Source organism: Colias eurytheme, chromosome 7 (assembly GCF_061535395.1).
Source record: "Colias eurytheme isolate Ceu_HAF_F1 chromosome 7, ilColEury1 Martin Lab GWU primary, whole genome shotgun sequence".
Lineage (NCBI taxonomy): Eukaryota > Metazoa > Arthropoda > Insecta > Lepidoptera > Pieridae > Colias > Colias eurytheme.
The window spans coordinates 3,486,192-3,492,192 of record NC_142986.1 but is presented as its reverse complement, the minus strand read 5'-3'; the positions used below and the strand labels follow the sequence as shown (position 1 = coordinate 3,492,192).

At 31.6% G+C, this 6,001-nt stretch overlaps 1 protein-coding gene across 1 annotated transcript in view; it reads left to right on the top strand.

The window, feature by feature from the left end:
- The first annotated feature begins 1,014 nt into the window (after positions 1-1,014).
- LOC149906952 (uncharacterized) overlaps positions 1,015-6,001 on the top strand; it is a 48,579-nt gene continuing 43,592 nt past the window's right edge. Inside the window, exon 1 of the mRNA XM_090103997.1 lies at positions 1,015-1,187. The gene's annotated coding sequence lies outside the window, so the exon portion shown is untranslated. The remainder of the gene's footprint in view (positions 1,188-6,001) is intronic.

Sequence of the window (6,001 nt, the reverse complement as noted above, 5' to 3'; positions counted from 1 at the left end):
TGTCCACGTGGTACCAGGAGACAATCGGAGCAAGAGTAACTACTTTATATAACAGTTGTTTGAATCGTTAACATCACTTTCCATAATTAAACCACACTCCCTGCCATTATCACATATTCTACTGAAACATTATTGACCCATTGAAGTGATGAATAGATCGGAATGAGGCTGAGCGTTACCTCGTCCATGTCCTTAGATGATTGAAAGAATTGATTCGGAATGTCGGGCCGGCTTGTGAAAGTGTTGTAATTGCGGTCAACGGCCACCGTATCCACGTAGATACATTTGTTGGAAAGTTTATTTTGTTACTATGTGAATAATCCGTTATAAATGTGTATGACAATCCACGGGCCTGTTACTGTTAGACAGATTGAACTTTCAAGTGTAACAACGGTTTCTGAAATGTCTCATTTTTTAGTACAAAGATAATTCCGGATACGTATCCATAAAATAGTAAGGCGGTATTAAATTAAACGATATTATGTATTTAAAATTGAAAAATTCCAGCCCAACTATTTTATTTTATCATTGACATTGTTTTCAACAATTGATAATTGTTTTGTTAGTCCACAATTAAAATTTGGGTTAATACGACATCATTATTTAATTAACCCATTAAATCAACCTTGTTATTTGAAGGTCGCTAAAATAATTTATTTTTAGTTACCCTCAAAGTCCGCGAAGCCTTCGTACAATTCAATCATCACATAACAAAAATGCCTACAGTCACGAACAAAGAATTCGTCCATTGTTTAATAATTCCGACAGCAATTAATACGACCATATTGCGCTCATTCATCTGCCGTAAGCAAGTAGCCGAATCGCTACAGTTCGGACACGTTCACACGGGGTTCATTCCACCACGGTAACGTCACAGCGATTTCAGGACAAGACGCTGCGCTCGCGTCACGAGTAAGAAAGAGAGAGTATGCCTGATAGTGCACAGGTGTGCGCGCAAGCAACCATCAGCTGTTTCCTCGCTCGTGCCCGTTGCTTGAATGCATTGCGGGCAAGCTCAACTCGACTCGGGCAGTCTTTGTCGATAAACGCCTGTGGATAGACGCGAGAGCGTGACGTCTCGCCGCCTACACTCGACGATTCCCGCGCTCGTCTATTTACATGTGTTAGTGTGTGCATGTTGTGTTGTGTCACTGTAAACGATCGCTCGCTCTTTGTCTAATTAGCAGGTAGGCTAACTTTTTGGACCGGATATTTTTTCTAAGGACTATTTATTAGATATTCAGTATGAGGACGGTGAAAGAAACAAAGGTTCAAACGATAAGACCCGAAACAGGTTTCCCGTGGAAAGGCATCTGGCACGCACTAATTGATATAGCATCAGCTCAACTGACGTTCGTAATTATGAGCAGTTTAAATTAGACTTGAAACTGGTCATTTGTATGCAGAGACGAATTCGTAAAACACTTAAAAGTATATCAATTACTTTTATTGTATTTTAAACTTCTGGACAACCGGTAACTAATTAACTACACTTAAACAGATGTTTTGTTAAGTTGAATTCTAGTATTATTAGCCGTTGAACTGAAAAAAAATGCATACCTTGCATTAAAAAAGGACCAAAGCAACTTACCATAATATGTAAACAAAACAAAAAGATTACATTACTAAGTAGCAAATTAAAATAAACGTGTCATAAAAACTTTGATCTTTTTAATAATCTCATCATGATTGATAAGAGGCATTTCAGACGAGGGGTGAGGTGGGGGCCGGGGCGGGGAGCAGGGGGGGGGGGGTGACGGTGGTGACGTAACCAATCGCTATGCGATTATTAAAACAAGAAATTAGAATCCCAAACTTTCCCTGTCAAATAAGAACAATATTTCACAAAATGTTAAGCATCATGTTATTGGTCCGTTATTTCTTTTTGTATGTCATTAATAACTAAATACCTACCCATGTGTTGTTATGAATTAATAAGCTGTTTCTAATTAAAGATTTATTATTTTAACTTCATCAAATTGATGCAACAATTGCTAGTTACGTATTTAATTTTTTTTCACTTTAAGTTAGCTATATTTTAAGAAAACCCGTATTTTCTTTGTCACATAAAGGCCGTTTCTTTTTGTGTACTTACATGGCATTTTCTACACTGATTTTATACATACATGTAAGTACATAATTTCTTTATGTACGTATTGCTTCATTTATAACTATTGTAATTAAGTTAATGGCACACACTTAAAAACCAGATACCTACCCTAGTTGATAAAACTGTCATCAGTATCACCTAACATGAAAATAGTTTTATTTTTCAGCAAAATCATTTATCCTGTATTGTTTTAATAAAGTTAATTAAATATTTCAAATTTCAATAAACTGTTGTACATTATTTGCTCACTGAATAAATTCGTAGAATTTGAAATAATGCATTTTGGTTCCGCAACAATACGACCTTCTATAATTTAGGTCAACATCGTACAAAATCATATTATAGTAAATCGAAGGACACATACCTACATACCTAATACTAATTCTAATAATTCTAAAACAGAAAATAAATTAATTTCGGACAATAAGCAACTAAAAGCTGAAACCAATTTTTGTGACCACAATCCAATCAATCTACATAATATTGGAAAGTTCAATACCTATTATATTTTATTGTAATTACTTTATATTTAAACGCAAATAGAACATGATTTTAAGAAGAAAAAAAGTTAGACAAGCACTTAGCAATTAGCATAGCACATGTCAATTTTCTTAAATTTTGAAAAAATTGAATTTTAAATACTGGTGGCACTGATAAGTGATACCCTAACATACATGATACATGCAATATGTTTCAGTCTATAAATTGCTATAAAGTTCATAATATGTAGAAATAAGAAGAAATTAGATAACTAGATTAAAATATACATTTGAAATAACATCTATTAGTTTGACAGTTAACCATTGTCCACTGTACAACAGTGTTTAATCTGTGCTCCGCGTCCGGTCCGATTTCGAATCCTGCCGTATTATATTATTCACTTAACATGGTCGCATTATACTCGTTGCCCAGTAGCCGCAAGTAATGCTGCTCTAATTTATAAGTGACTCATCCCACACGCAAATAAGCGTTTGATTTGAGTTGAATTTCATGAGGGGAAAATAAATTTAAAAGTACATGAGCGTAGTGAAGATGCTAGTTACTTGTACTATAAAACTGGTTTAATTGCACAAGCTGCGTTAACATTCCCCTTAAATTGTTTCTTTATATTTTGAAATTAGTTTTTTTTGATCTAGTAAGGAAAAATATATTCTCTGTGTTCGGAAAATCGTAATCATATTACATACCTATTAGTTTTAAGTTTTAACACTTCTAGTTATGTATTTAAATTTTGTGAAAGTAATTATGGTTTAATACAATAAAACTGATTTTAATTAAACATTACACAAGAAAACAACAATAAATAAAATTAATTATAATAAATTCGTATTTCACGTCAGCGCAAGTACAGTGTACACTAATTAATTATTAACCGTTACATAATTTTAAATAATAAAACTCGGATTTTAGAAATTCATAAAATTTACCGTTACATGTTGAAAATTCATTCGATAAGACACTGAATACGCACAGAGTAATAAAATTAAATAATGTTTAAAATTAAATAATTCGCACATATTGGCACATTAGTCAAAATTAGAAATAGCCCTCTTATCTTGTAAATCATGTAATGGTCGTAATGACCAGCGGCCGTGTTGTAGACGAGTTACTGAATAAGCCAAAGTTAACTTTATGCCAAACGCATAAAGCTGAAATACGTTCGCAAACAATACTCTATTGTTAACACATTCCTGTTATGTTGCTAAATGAACATTGGAAAATTTATCTTTTATTGAAAGTTTATTACTCTTGTTGGTCTTAAAATGTAACAATATCTTCTTCGGATTGTGTTTTATTCCGATGAAGTTTAAGTTTATATTGATGTTGAATTTTTATGAACGCTTAGGTATTTATTATAGCGTAAGTTTATGTGCATTTCATCATAAGTATTATATTGAACTAATAATAATAAATAATAATGTAAGTATTCTGTATTCGATATTTCGGAACTATTAGTCAATTTTCCAAATATAAGATGCTGTTTTCTAATCTGTCATTCTGTAACCACAGTTTTTCAAGAATTTGCAAACATAATATTTTGTCCCTTACCTGAGTTTATAATTAATTTCTTGGATATCTCATGTTCTCATCAACATAGCAACAGACATTTGACCTTCAAAATGAATCAAAGTTTAGATGTGGTTTAGATATGGCGTAGCTAACGATTTTATTAGGGGTTGAGACTTGAGAGCATTGTAATTTCAATTGTGAATGTACCTACTGAACCCAAATGTATCCGATTTTAGTCATTGGCGGCTAATCCTTACGAATTTGATTAAATTCAAAAAGGAGAACCTTAAAACGAGACCAATTTTAATTATGAGTCGTAACGAAAGGAGGTACTGGGCTATTTATTTTGAAAAAGTAACCTCCGAATAAAGTGCAAACTGGACATAGAAAATAAGTAAATAACATAGAAAGGAGAATGGGCAAATTGGGCCTGAAACTTGGGCTAAGACCAATACACACGAAATTTTGTTTTTGTGATAGATCACATACCTAACGAAAAAAGTAAAATAAAAAAATAAATCGACCGGGTTCTTGTACAGTCAAGGCAAAAAGTTTTATTTATTTTGCGCACAATAACGGTGTTTTTATTAATTCGAGTGAAGTAAATATAAACCTAAATGTCATTGGAGTGACAGTTTAACCATAAAAAACGTCTAACTACGTTGAAATATAATAAACACGGTATAGGTACCTGTTACAAAACATAATATTAGTGTATTTTGGTTATTAGAAGGCTTCAGATTAGTACGTCTTTGTAAGTGAAAGTGAATAGGAGTAACATAAAGATATTGTCATTGTCTTGCAACAGTTATTAATTGCAAAAAATAGTATACACAAAGTAATAAAACTTGATGTGACTGTACAAAAACCCGGTTGATTATTTTTTTATATATATTTTTCCCGTTATGTATGTGTTATGATCTATTATAAAATCAATATCTCATGTGTATTGGTCCAACTCAAGTGTTCAGGCCCAACTTCCATAGTAAAATGCCCATTCTCCTTTAAGTTATATAGCTATATAACTTTAATCCTACTATAAATAAGAAAATTATATAAGAAAATTGTCTCAAATGAAAAATTAAAAAAATTAAAGTACAAGTACCTAACATTGCATGTAATTAATTGTTCTTTGCCCAATATTGTTATTTCCACAGCATCTAATAACAAGCCATAAAATTAATATTTTTCTTATGTACCAGTCGTGAGCTATATCGCTCATTATTAGAATAGGTGTGGCCATGACTGACAAAAGCGAGGCTCGTACATGCAAATTTTTTATTACCTTGTTGCATTGAACATGTTCATAGTAAATTTATCAGATTCAACATAGCTCTTCGTGTTTATTTGGTTAATTTAAAAACAAATCTTGAATTTTACTTTGCACTGTGTAATAAATATTATGTTTGCTTATAAATGGCAACTTTTTTAAGTGTAAATTTAATAAAGGCAATGAAGATATTATTAATTAATATGGACTGGTCGATAACTGCTAATATATATACATTCCTAAAAGACCAATTCTTTGTATTAATAATGAAAATGAAATTTTTATAGGTTTTTGTGATTCAATTTACAACTAAAATTCTTGAAATGTGAGTATCAGTGGACAATTAAATGTAAAAATGTTTAATCATAATAGTCTTATGACTATTAAAAATAATTCCATGTAAAAAATATTTATCTTTAATAATTAAAACACTAAATGTATGATCGAGGTTACGGGCACCGACTAGTACGGTAAAAAGCTATAACTTAGCTACCTAGCTTACTATAACTTTATTTATAGTAAATATATAAGTTCTACTGTATCATTCATGCCTCCATACTTAATAATTACCAGTATGTTTTTCTAGTTCTAATCATATTAATGTTTATTTC